This window comes from Chrysemys picta, chromosome 9, assembly GCF_011386835.1.
Source record: "Chrysemys picta bellii isolate R12L10 chromosome 9, ASM1138683v2, whole genome shotgun sequence".
Classification (NCBI taxonomy): domain Eukaryota; kingdom Metazoa; phylum Chordata; order Testudines; family Emydidae; genus Chrysemys; species Chrysemys picta.
The window spans coordinates 11,110,079-11,122,410 of record NC_088799.1 but is presented as its reverse complement, the minus strand read 5'-3'; the positions used below and the strand labels follow the sequence as shown (position 1 = coordinate 11,122,410).

The 12,332-nt window shown below is 42.6% G+C and overlaps 1 protein-coding gene across 1 annotated transcript in view; it reads right to left on the bottom strand.

The window, feature by feature from the left end:
* The window catches only part of GNB4 (G protein subunit beta 4), a 121,404-nt gene extending 109,991 nt beyond the window's left edge, over positions 1-11,413 (bottom strand). The window contains exon 1 of the mRNA XM_065556863.1: positions 11,240-11,413. The gene's annotated coding sequence lies outside the window, so the exon portion shown is untranslated. The remainder of the gene's footprint in view (positions 1-11,239) is intronic.
* Between the last annotated feature and the right edge of the window lie 919 nt (positions 11,414-12,332).

The window sequence follows — 12,332 nt, the reverse complement described above, 5'->3', positions numbered from 1 at the left end:
AAACAAAAACACCAGCAGTCATATGTGGTGTGAATGATGTTACCTGCCTAGAAAAGATCTAGTTCTGACCAAGCTAGGGTGACCAGACAGCAAGTGTGAAAAATCGGGACGGGGGTGGGGGTAATAGGAGCCTGTATAAGAAAAAGACCCCAAAATCTGGATTGTCCCTATAAATCGGGACATCTGGTCACCCTAGACCCAGCCGAGAGAACTGTGCAAACAAAAGACAAAAGGAAGCTCCACTAACTTAGGGGTTTTATTTATTTACATACACAGAGACACAGAAAGAATGATCTCAGTAAACTTACTTCCGAATACATTTCACATCATTCCGAGTTAGTGAAATTCAGGCGCGAATAGTTCGCATAGCAATAGGGTAGGGTAAATAAACAGGGGAAATAAACTGGAATAGAATAATTGTTTCTGATATTTTTTGAGCACCAGTACCAATGTTTCTTTGAACACATCCTTTCTTTGTGTTCGTCCAGACCTATACAGCAGAAAGTATCCCAATTTGCTATTAGTTCATTATCTTATTCATTGTTTTAAAAAAATCTAACTTGAAAGTGTTGCATTTCTTCATAAGGTCAGATAACTTGGCCCATCAGGTTTAATATGCCAAGTCCTCAAGATTCATAGCTCCATTGGACACACAACACTTTAAACAGTGATTTAATCCTGTGCAAAGCAAGTGTAAAGTGAGCATTAAATATTACCCCTGGTGTACAGAGCAAAGAATTCCAATTTTACACCCACTTTGTAAAGGAGAAAATAAATATGCAAGGTAGGAGGCAGGAGAGTGTCAAACCCTGTGTGTCCAGCTTTGGTTCTTAAAGAATCAGCATGTTAAACCTATTGAGCTAAGTCCCGCCCTCATGTTCACCTGTCCAATTCCATTATTCAATTATTATCAAATGAGGTATCTGAAGGCTGAATTTGACCTGCTACCTTTACCTATACCATCACACGTGACTTCCCCAAATTGTGAAGCAGATATAAAGGAAGTGGCAAGCCTGCTTAACCAGCCAATCGAGAATGACTGCCCCTAACACAGGGGTTTCCCTGAGTGACACAGAACCCTTCTTGTAGGCACCACTGTCAGGATATGGCAGGGGCATGGCAGGAGCACTGCTGCACCTTTAACTATTCTTGGCTGCAAAAACAGTCCATTGCTGCTGAACATAAATTAGGGCAACCCTTTGGCTGCTCCATGTTAAGCTGCAGACTAGACTGTCCCTGGGCAGCTCCATAACTGGGGGGGACATGGATGCATAGGGGGAATACAAACACCTTTACTCCTCCTCTATTCAATCATTCTCATCCAAAACCAGTGTTAGCAGCATACAAAGCCTATAGCATGCATCCTAAAGACAGACAGCGTGACTAAAGCAATGAAGCAGTGTGGCCGCGTGGATAGGGCACTGGGCTCGGATTCAGGAGACTTCATTCAACTCCTAGTTCTGCCACTAGTTTCCTGGGTGACCTTGGGAAAGCCACTTCTCCTCTCAGTGCCTCCATTTCCCAATCTGTAAAATGGATATAGTGAAACTATCTCCTTTGGAAAGTGCTTTAAGATCTATGGATGAAAAGGGCTACATGTTTTTATTACTACATCCATTGCCTTTAGGATCTACTATTATCAATAACACAATAAAATAATACTCTTGACTGAGGCTAATTTTCACATAAGTCTCTCTGAGTCTTTGCAGATGACTGAATTTTGCAATTTAGCAAGTAATGGACAAACATAATATACAAGAAAGGATAATGCACCATTAGATGTACTTTGTTTATTGGCAACATAGCTCACTTTTAATTATTTATAACACTATACTCTGACAACACCATACTAGCAAATGTCCTGGTGTAATGTATGTTGTAGCAGTAATTTGGTCTTAGCAAAATGAGGCATTCTTACAGTATTATATTTGCTACTAAATCTTTTTTTAGAAGTAGGAGGAGATTATTATTTTGCATGTGTAAATCATAAAGGACAAAAATCACTCCTGTTCAGACTGCCAACGCAAGGCCTATGCACTCCTTGGGTCCTATTTTGAGGTCCCAAACCTCCAGATTCAAACACCACTCCACTTTACAGAAATCTAGATCTACACACAAACTTTGGTACTGGCCTCCATTCGCTATCACAGGGCAAACATAAAACCTGGCTCTTATCCTCCCCAAACTCTGAATCAGTATTTGCTGCAGAGTATGTGAGGGAGATGCCCACACCTGAGTCATTCTTTTTAGGCAACAACACAGATTGAGGTGTCAATAGAAGAGGTTTTGGAACAAAATGATAAATTAAACCAGGGTCGGCAACCTTTCAGAAGTGTTGTGCCGAGTCTTCATTTATTCACTCTAATTTAAGGTGTCGCGTGCCAGTAATATATTTTAACATTTTTAGAAGGTCTCTTTCTATAAGTCTATAATATATAACTAAACTATTGTTGTATGTAAAGTAAATAAGGTTTTTAAAATGTTTAAGAAGCTTCATTTAAAATTAAATTAAAATGCAGAGCCCCCTGGACCGGTGGCCAGGACCCTGGCAGTGTGAGTGCCACGGAAAATCAGCAGGTGTGCCGCCTTTGGCACACGTGCCATAGGTTGCCTACCCCTGAATTAAACAGTAATAAGTCACCAGGACCACATTGTATTCACCCAAGAGTTCTGAAATAACTCAAATATGAAATTGCAGAATTACTAACTGTGGTACATAACGTATCACTTTAACAGGGATGAAAGTAGAAATAGGGACTTACCGGTACGGGGCTGGGTTGGGCAAATTGGTTGAAATTATAGAATCACAGGACTGGAAGGGACCTCGAGAGGTCATCTGGTCCAGTCCCCTGCACTCAAGGCAGGTCTAAGTATTATTTAGACCACCCCTTATAGGTGTTTGTCTAACCTGCTCTTAAAAACCTCCAATGACGAAGAATCCACAACCTCCCTAGGCAATTTAGGGAGGTTGCCCTTAGTAAAGAACAGAATTATCAGATACATAGATGAACATGATGTGTTGGGGAAGAGTCAACACAGCTTTTGTAAAGTGAAATCATGCCTCACCAATCTATTAGAATTCTTTAAGGGTGTCAACAAACATGGACAAAGGTGGATATAGTGTACTTGGTCTTTCAGAAAGCTTTTGACAAGGTCCCTCACCAAAGGCTCTTAAGCAAAGTAAGCAATCATGAGATGAGAGAGGGAATGTCCTCTGATGGATCACTAACTGGCTAAAAGATAGGGGAAAACGGTAAGAATAAACAGTCCATTTTCAGTGGAGAGAGGTAAATTGCACGGTCCCCCAAGGCTCTGTACTGGGACCACTGATGTTCAACATATTCATAAATGATCTGGAAAAAAGGGTAAACAGTGAAGTGGCAAAGTTTGCAGATGATACGAAAGTACTCAAAATAGTTAAGTCCAAAGCTGACTGCAAAGAGTTACAAAGGGATCTCACAAAACTGGGTGACTAGGCAACAAAATGGCAGATGAAATTCAATGTTGACAAATGCAAAGTAGTGCACACTGTAAAACATAATTTCAACTACACATACAAAATTATGGGGTCTAAATCAGCTGTTACCACTCAAGAAAGAGATCTTGGAGTTATCATGGATAGTTCTCTGAAAACATCTGCTCAATGTGCAGCTGCAGTCAACAAAGTTAACAATGCTAGGAACCATTAGGAAAGGGCTGGATAATAAAACAGAAAATATCATAATGCCACTAAATGAATCCATGGTATGTCTACACCTTGAATACTGCATGCAGTTCTGGTCACCCCATCTCAAAAAAGATATATTGGAATTGGAAACGGTACAGAGAAGGGCAACACAGTGATGGAACAGCTTCCATATGAGGAGAGATTAAAAAGATTGTGACTGTTCAGCTTTGAAAAGAGACAATTAATGGGGGATAAGACAGAGGTTTATAAAATCATGAATGGTGTGGAGAAAGTGAATAAGGAAGTCTTATTTCTCTTTCACATAACACATAAACCAATGTTATTCAATTAAATTAATAGGACGCAGGTTTAAAACAAACAAAAGGAAGTACTTCTTCACACAACACACAGTCAACCTGTGGAACTCATTGCCAGGGGATGTTGTAAAGGCCAAAAGTATAACTGGGTTAAAAAAAGAATTAGATACATTCCTGGAGGATAGTTCCACCAATGGCTATTCGCCAAGATAGTCAGGGACACAACACCATGATCTAGGTGTCCCTAAACCTCTGACCGCTAGAAGTTGGGACTGGATGACAGGGGATGAATCACTTGATAAACTGCCCTGTTCTGTTCACTACCTCTGAAGCACCAGGCATTGGCAACCATCAGAAGACTGGATACTGGGCTAGATGGACCATTGGTCAGACTTAGTAGGCCATTTTATGTATATTGCATACATATAAATAATGGAAGTATTATTCAGTGTACAGAAAGCCTCCTGTTTGGGATGGCAGCATTCTGCAAAGGCTGATCTCTGTTACGTGAACTGCATCCTCATGGATGACTCCAGTCATTTCTTCTCTATGCCAGTGATTCTCAACTTTTCCAGATTACTGAATCCCTGTACTGTACTGACAAGGACTGATTTGTCTTGCATACCCCAAGTTTCACCTCACTTAAAAACTATTTGCTTACAAAATCAGACAGAAAAATACAAAAGTGTCACAGCACGCTATTACTGAAAAATTGCTTAGTTCGTCTGTATGAAACTTTAGTTTGTAGTGACTTCGCTAGTGCTTTTTATCTAGCTTGTTGTAAAACTAGGCAAATATCTAGATAAGTTGATGTATCCCCAGGAAGACCTCTGCCCTGGTTGAGAATCACTGCTCTATGCCTCCTCATTGTCATTTTCGAAGAATGCCCTTCATGTAGGTAGACCAGGCCTTAGACAACTCCAGCTGAAAAGGAATATGTTCTTTCTTGCAGGTGAGTGATGTTTCATGGGTCATTGGGGATGAAAAACAAATTCAAAATTAGCCACTCTGGAGAAATGAACCAAGCGCCTAATACCAAGAGATGATGAGCTTGATCAGTTCCCATGGAAGTCACTGGCAGTTAAAAGTATTCAGCACCTTCCAGGATCAGGCTCTTAAAAGTCTGGAAAGTATTACATGTTGCAAAATCCAAACAGGCTTAATGTCTTTCTGGTGCTGACTGGTATAAAGGACAGTCATGTAGGGTTGCCATGCCTTTGAAGTTTAGTCTTTCATCTTCTGCCTTTCTATCCTGACCTGATTTCTATTTGGAGGAGACAGTGCTAGTATCAAGGGGTTTTGCAGCCCTGGTGCACTTTGTGCCAGAGGGTGGCAGGAAGTAAACTTCAGAAACCTATCAGAACATATTACTCTTTCTATATAGGCTGTTAGACTGTCGACTCATTTAAACACAGAAAGGGGCAAATGCCAATTTTCCTTTCATCAGCTATAAATGTGATTCTGGGAGATATGTTGTTGAGTAAGCGAAAAAAAATCCTTTCTTCTTCTGTGTCCTTCTAGGGGACAGATATTCAGCTGGTCAAATGAATCCAAACCCATCATTAGTGTCCTTTCACTTCTCCATTAGCAATATTACAGCTGGACTGGCTGATGCCAAGGACACACTGGTGATGAGGAACAATAACATTCCTCAGTATCAGAAACTATTGGCTTTTTAGCATTCTCCTGCTTTCCCATGTTTTAGCTTCCAAATGGGAAAGCTGCTGCAGTGAAAGTCAATGAGCCAGATCTAGCAAGGAAAGAACAGGGAGTTCTATCATTTGTACAATTCCAGCATTTCTATTCAGTATGTCTTAACTTTCAATTCTTAATTGAATGTTTAGGGGCAGATTCTGCTTTCAGACACATATGCATCCAAAAAAAACGAGGCCTTTTCTGCACTGGTAATTTTCCCCTCACCTTTTGTCTCACACCAGCACAGCTCCCACCTGTGCTAGCAACCACGGGAACCCCTATGTAGACCACGAGCAGATGTTTTTACCACCCTGCCCAAAACAGATCTAGATGACATGATGGCACAAAGCCCTGATCCTCTGTCTACACTAGTGCTTCCACCAGTGCTAATACCAGTGCTAGACACAGCTGCCAATTCTAAGTAGCTTCTTGGCTGTTTGAGGAAAATAAAGATTAGTGGTGGCAATGAACTGTTTCTCTTTGCTCGTCTATAGTCAAAAATAAATAGCTAGTTTCTAAAAATAAACAAACATGAAATATTTATTGTGGATTATTGTGGCCTGGTGCCTTTTTTATATATTTTTTATATGCTGATAAAAATAACATCCCCCCACCACCCTCCTGTTTTTAGCCAGCAGGCCTGTGTCACATAGCTAATTTTCATCATAACTTATATCTCAGTGCAAGTAGTACATACTGAAGTTTCCCCACAGGCATAAGCTGACATCTCATTGGCTCAAAAGGAGCTCACCATCTGCAGATCTTGTCAGCTTCTCCATTATACCACATAGTCCCCTGACAGTATTTGGAAGCACCGACTTCTGTCAATTTCACTTTCAGGGGAAATTGTCAGTACTCAGGGGGCCTGATGCTCTTCTCATTTACTCTGGTGCAAATCAAGAATAGCTCTGTTGAAGTCAAAACTGTATAACTGCTTTGAGAGGAGAATCAGATCCTCTCTGAACACAACTATGCAATGGAAAAACTAAGAATTTACATAATCAAGATTCTGACCATAGACTCAGACTGACCATCTGACTAAGAATTTCCATAATCAAGCAAATCAAGATTCTCACCATAGCCATTAAAAAAACTATTTGTACCAACTATCTTAATAAGCAGTATCAAATATTGTACAGATCTTATCTAACACCCCCAAAGACTTTTAATATGGTGCATACTGATACAGATCTATGCTGCCACTGTAATTTAGCAGCTGGCACTTTTGAATGCTAGTAGTGGAACTCCTCTAGAATATAGATTTTCTGAGTACAAGTATTCAGAGAGAGAAGATTGATTCTATGCTTCCCTGTATACATTAAGGTCTCCTGCTTTACTTGGTGTGGATAATATCTATCCAGCAAGAAAAGTTTGTCCTGTTCTTGTTGCAGCCCAATGAGGTAGTCCTACATACTCACAATGGAAAACTGGTACTGTAAAGAGGAGGATATGGTGGCCATTGGAAAGTGCCCTTAATTGAAACGCGATAAGACCAACCAAGATTTTACAATTTGGCTGATTTTTCTCAACCATGCTGATACAGAGACACAGGTGGCCAAATGTACTCTTCTTTGTACCTTACTAACCCAGTTTTATTATGAAGTTCATAACAATCTTTCCATTGTTATGTGATTATAAACATCTTATTTATGTTCAGTGATTGATCTGTATAATGTGCACTACACATCCTCAGATGTGGCTGCGATATGCTTGGTGCAGCTAAGGTGAGGGGGTTGGGGGAAAGGTGGCTTTAAGCCACTTCTGTAACTCCCCTATCCTGGGGTCAACCCATTCTCTGGCATAATTTAAAACAGCCAATAGTGTGATGGCTGTCCATAGCATCAAGGGGCTTTCCCAGCAATGGGAGATTGCTGAGACACTGTAGCTACACTCCTGCCTCCCCAGAAACGTCTTCTACACTGGGGGCCAGGATGTTGGGTGCAGCAGAGAGACAGCTACATCAACTCTTTGCCACCCAAGGATTTCTCCCACGCCAGGGGAATTCTCATCTGGGCAGATCTGGCAGATTTCTAGCTACTTTTTTGTCATTATTATTATGGCATAAAACAGGTGGGAATGGAGGTGAAGATCTGGTTCTCTGTTTCTTTTTCTTCTATAAATAGAGATCATAGAGAAATGATGGAGGTTTGAGCAGGTTCTTTTCTGGTGGAGAGGGGCAGAGCTTAGGTTACTGGATACTGAAGCCAATGTCAAGACTTTTTATTTTGAAACATAGTGGAAAAGGTGCTGCTCTGATTTGCATCCCACAGAATTCTTACATTGATGTTGATCACCAGAGTGGCCCATGAGTATTCACTCACCTGATGTCTTTGCCAGGTTAGCGTAGAACAGGCATACCTGGCTCAAAATGTTAGCAGACCAATTAAGGCAGCTTTCCACAGTACAGAGTGCCCTAAAGGGGACCAAAGATCTGGCCTTAATTGCCTCAAAAAAAAAAAAAGTGTTGAACTTCCAGATCGGGGTTCCCAAACTTTTTATCCCTGAGGCCCACCTGTGCAACTGCAATAGGCACTGCGGTCCACTATTAACACTTCCCGCTGCTTTCTGGAAGGGGAGACTGAGGGTAAGGAGGGTGCCTGCCCAGGGCAGGCAGTGACTCAAGCTGTCTGCGAGGTGGCCGAACCTTTACATTGTGACCCCCGCACTATCAATGTATACAGTTTGATAGTGCCCCCTCCCACCTCGCCCACCAGGCAGGTGAGCCGTCGAAATCAGGCCAGGGGCTGCTGAGCATGTAGCCTGGCCTTCCCGGGTTGCCACACATTTGTCAGGGAGGGGACACCGCGGGGCGCCTCATTTCAGCCGGGATCAGGGCCAGCAAAAGGATAAAGGGGCCAGGCAGGTGCCACAGCCAGTCCCCGCTGACACCCTCTGCCTCAGCAGCCTGAGTGCCTTGAGCTTGGCACCTGACAGTCCTACCCCACCTGACAGTCACCCAGCCAGCACCTGGCGTGCCTCACAGGCAACCCCTGCCTGGAATGAGGGAAGGGCTTGGGGGCTGCCAGTGCCAGGCAGAGGCAGGTGCTCGGGCCGGGCCTGGCTGTTACCTATGACAGTCCTGATCAGGGTATTGTCCAGGCGGAAATAGAGCAGCATCACCAAGCCTCAGTCCCTGGGGAGGGCTGTGAGGCCAATACTCAAGGGAGCCCGACAGCCACGGATCACAGGGTGTGGCAGTTCGGAGCAGGAATGGCTGTGAACCCTCCAGCCACTCTGGGGTCCACAGCCTCTCGGGGCCAGCCCCTTCTCCTTGCTCACTGCCTCCGTTTTGCCCTCTGCCACCAACCACAGAGTCGCTGGGCTCCTCCAGCCCTGGGCGGGCACCATCGCCAGCTGCCACTCTGTCACTGTCCACTTCACAATGCTCCCCCACATACCCTTCCGAAACTCCACCCATGGCTGCACCAGTGGCCCACCCGGGACTGTATATCGTGGCCCACAGTTTGGGAACCCCTACTTTAGATGAGACATAAAGCAGTCTATAGAAGAGAGCACAAAACCAAGAACCAGGAACTCCTGAGCTGTAATCCCCGTTTTGTCAATATCTTGCTGTGTGACCTTGGGTAAATCACTCAATTTCAGTATCTGTGTTTCCCTCTCTGTAAAATGGGCATAACAAACCTTCAAAGTGCATTTGTGAAGGTTAATGTTTGTATGGTGCAGTGAAGATATACAGCTGAATGGCAGGATGGTCCAGTGGTTGGGGCAATAGCCTATGATTTGAGATACCTGTGTCCAATTTCCTCTTCTGCCACAGACTTCCTATATGATCTTGGACAAGTCACTTAGCCACTCTGCCGCAGTTCCCCATTTGCAAAATGTAGATCATAGTATTTCCTTGCCACAGAGGGCTGTTGTGAGGATATATACTTTAAATTAGAGTGTGAGGCGCTCAGAGACTACAGTGATGGGGTCCATATAAATGCCTTACATAGACAGCATTATATATGTACTAAGGATTTAGATTGGCTAGTGTAACCACAGACACTATTTTGATTCATGTAAAAATCTAAATCCTTTTCTGAATGTCACAAAGCGGTGAAACAGGCTGGGATGGAGGAAGAGGAGAGACACTGTCAGTGACCCATTGTCACCGTTGGTCTGCTGCCATGATTTTAAAGCCGGCACTGCTAGCTGGGGGAGGAAGTGGAGTGACGTTACTGGCACTAGTGTAGTGTTGCAAGGAGAACAGAAGACCACTGATCCAGTGAGGCAAAGCAGTTTGCTGAACAGCAAAAACAAAAGAACTAATCATACTGTTCAGATATAAAGTGTAGTATTTGCTACACGATTTTGTTTTAGTAGAGTGCTGACTGCCCTGATCTACAAAAAAAGCATCTTGTTGGCGGTTTTAAGAAATCGGTAAATAATAACTCAAGATAATGATCAAGGTCTCTGAGACTTACAGACCTTAGTGGGAAAGAGTCCTTTCTTAATTATCCTGGTGTGAACCGAGAGTAACTTCAGAAGTTGCCTTGTACTTTGTGTAGCCATTTACAATTATGTCAAGTGAGTGCAAATCTGGGTAAAATGCTACCAAATCAGAAAGGCAGCACTCTACACCCTCTTTCCACAGTGCAAATGACTACACAAAATGCAAGGCAATGTCGAACCAGACTCTATGACTCTGACCTAAAGAATTTACAATCTAAATACACACATCCAGGCTGCAGAGCATTCGATTCAGGTCCCAAATTGCAGGCTTTTTATCTGTGTTCCCCCAATCCTGGGGCTGCCAAGGACCAGCCTCATCTCCAGGGCAAATAAAAGCAGTGTTAAATCTGTTCTATCGTGCCCATACTGCTAGCAGTTTTCAGTGGCCATTTCGACAGCCAGGGATCAGCTGGACACAGACACACCCCAGCCACACGCCTTTTTCTTCTGCCACACCTCTTCAGCCTGCGGGGGGGGGGGGGGGGTGAGTGAGTGACATAGGAGCCATTTTGGTGGCTCTTCACCATCTAAGGATTCCCCTATGATGGAGCAATAATCTGGGTATCACTAAACTGGCGTTATAGTTGCTTGGCACCGCCAGAGCAGCACAAGCAGCTCCTGTGCAGAACAGGATCTAGCCCAAAATACTGTATGCTTTCCACAAAGCATTATTTCAGTAATAACCTGAAAGATATAACATCTAAGAATAAATCCTTTGCCATTACAATTCCACATTTTCTGAATTATTCTCTTTATTGCAATGATCTCTTCTTCCAACAACCCTCTCTTGTGTACTAGTGCCCCGTGCTGGAAATCATGATAATACACCGTCAACAAAAGGTTTCATAAGACACATAAGGGGTGCCCGGTAAACCGGCTTTTCGTCCTACCTCTAATACAAAAATAGGATTTACATTTATCTCCCTCATCCCAGTATCTTGTACAGTTTGCACTTTTGTTAAACTTTACAGTGATCCATATAAACTATGCATTTCTTCTCAATGAACAACAGGATAAGCTGAAATTCTGAAAGAATTTTCCCTATTAAAGAAACAGAGAAAGAGAACCAGAGTACATGTTAGATGAAATTAAAGGAATCACTTACCGTTAAAATCTAATACATCCAACCATCTCCTGGTTCTCTTGCAACTGTGGGTTGTTGTTTTTTGTCCTGGTTGTCTCCTATTGCTCAGTTTTAATATTTCCTCTGCATTTCAGTGTCGCTGGTGTAGGAGGAGACTTAAATTGAGGCCATCAATCACCAGCCCACTCTTAGTGTGCAGGAGGCTGGGAGTTGTAGTCCAAAATGCAAACATCTAGCGTACTTCTTTTCTGACTTACACTAGTATAAATTGGGAGTAACTCTACTGAAGTCAATAGAACTACAACTTTGAAAACTAAGTGAAAGGAGAATCTGGCCCATTACAATTAGATTCTTTTTGTTCTTTTTCTTGCTTCACTGATTACAAATAACATGTTGTTGAATTAGAACATCTTTAATACAATAAGAATTCCAGATAAAGGGGTTTAAGAGAAAGTTTGGACAGGCAGCCGCTTGAAAAAAAAATGGATAACTTCTTATGTATTTTGATAGAAAGCTTTAATACTAAGTAGTCTATGATAATTAGGTCTCATGCCACTCTGGATACAACTATACAGGGATAAAACACCTGTGGCTGGCCTGGGTCAGCTAACTTGGGCTGTGGGGCTCAAATCGCTATGTAGATGTTGGGGATCAGAGTCCCAGAGCTGGAGCTCCAGCCCAAACATCTATGCAGCTATTTTTAGCCCTGCAACTGGAGGCCCACAAGCCCAAGACAGCTGACCCCAGCCAAGCTGTGGCTGTGCCGTGGGTCTTCTATCTCTGAATACATGTACCCTCTAATGTTTTCCTCGGGGCAAAAAGGCAAGAGATGCATTTTAAAACATTAAACAGTTATGTTTCTGTATAAGTAAACTATGACTTATTTATACAGTGCAAGTAACATACACAGCACTTTACAGATAAATATAAAGATGATGGGGTAAGTCCTGTTCTCAGTTATACTGGTGTAATTTCTAAGTAACCCCACTGACTAGAGTGAAGTTACTCTGAGTTTACACTAATGTAAATGAGATTTGAATCAGATCCAAGATCCTTACCCCCAGGCACTTACAATCCAAAATTAGACAGAAAACATAACCAAGTGACAGTGTGT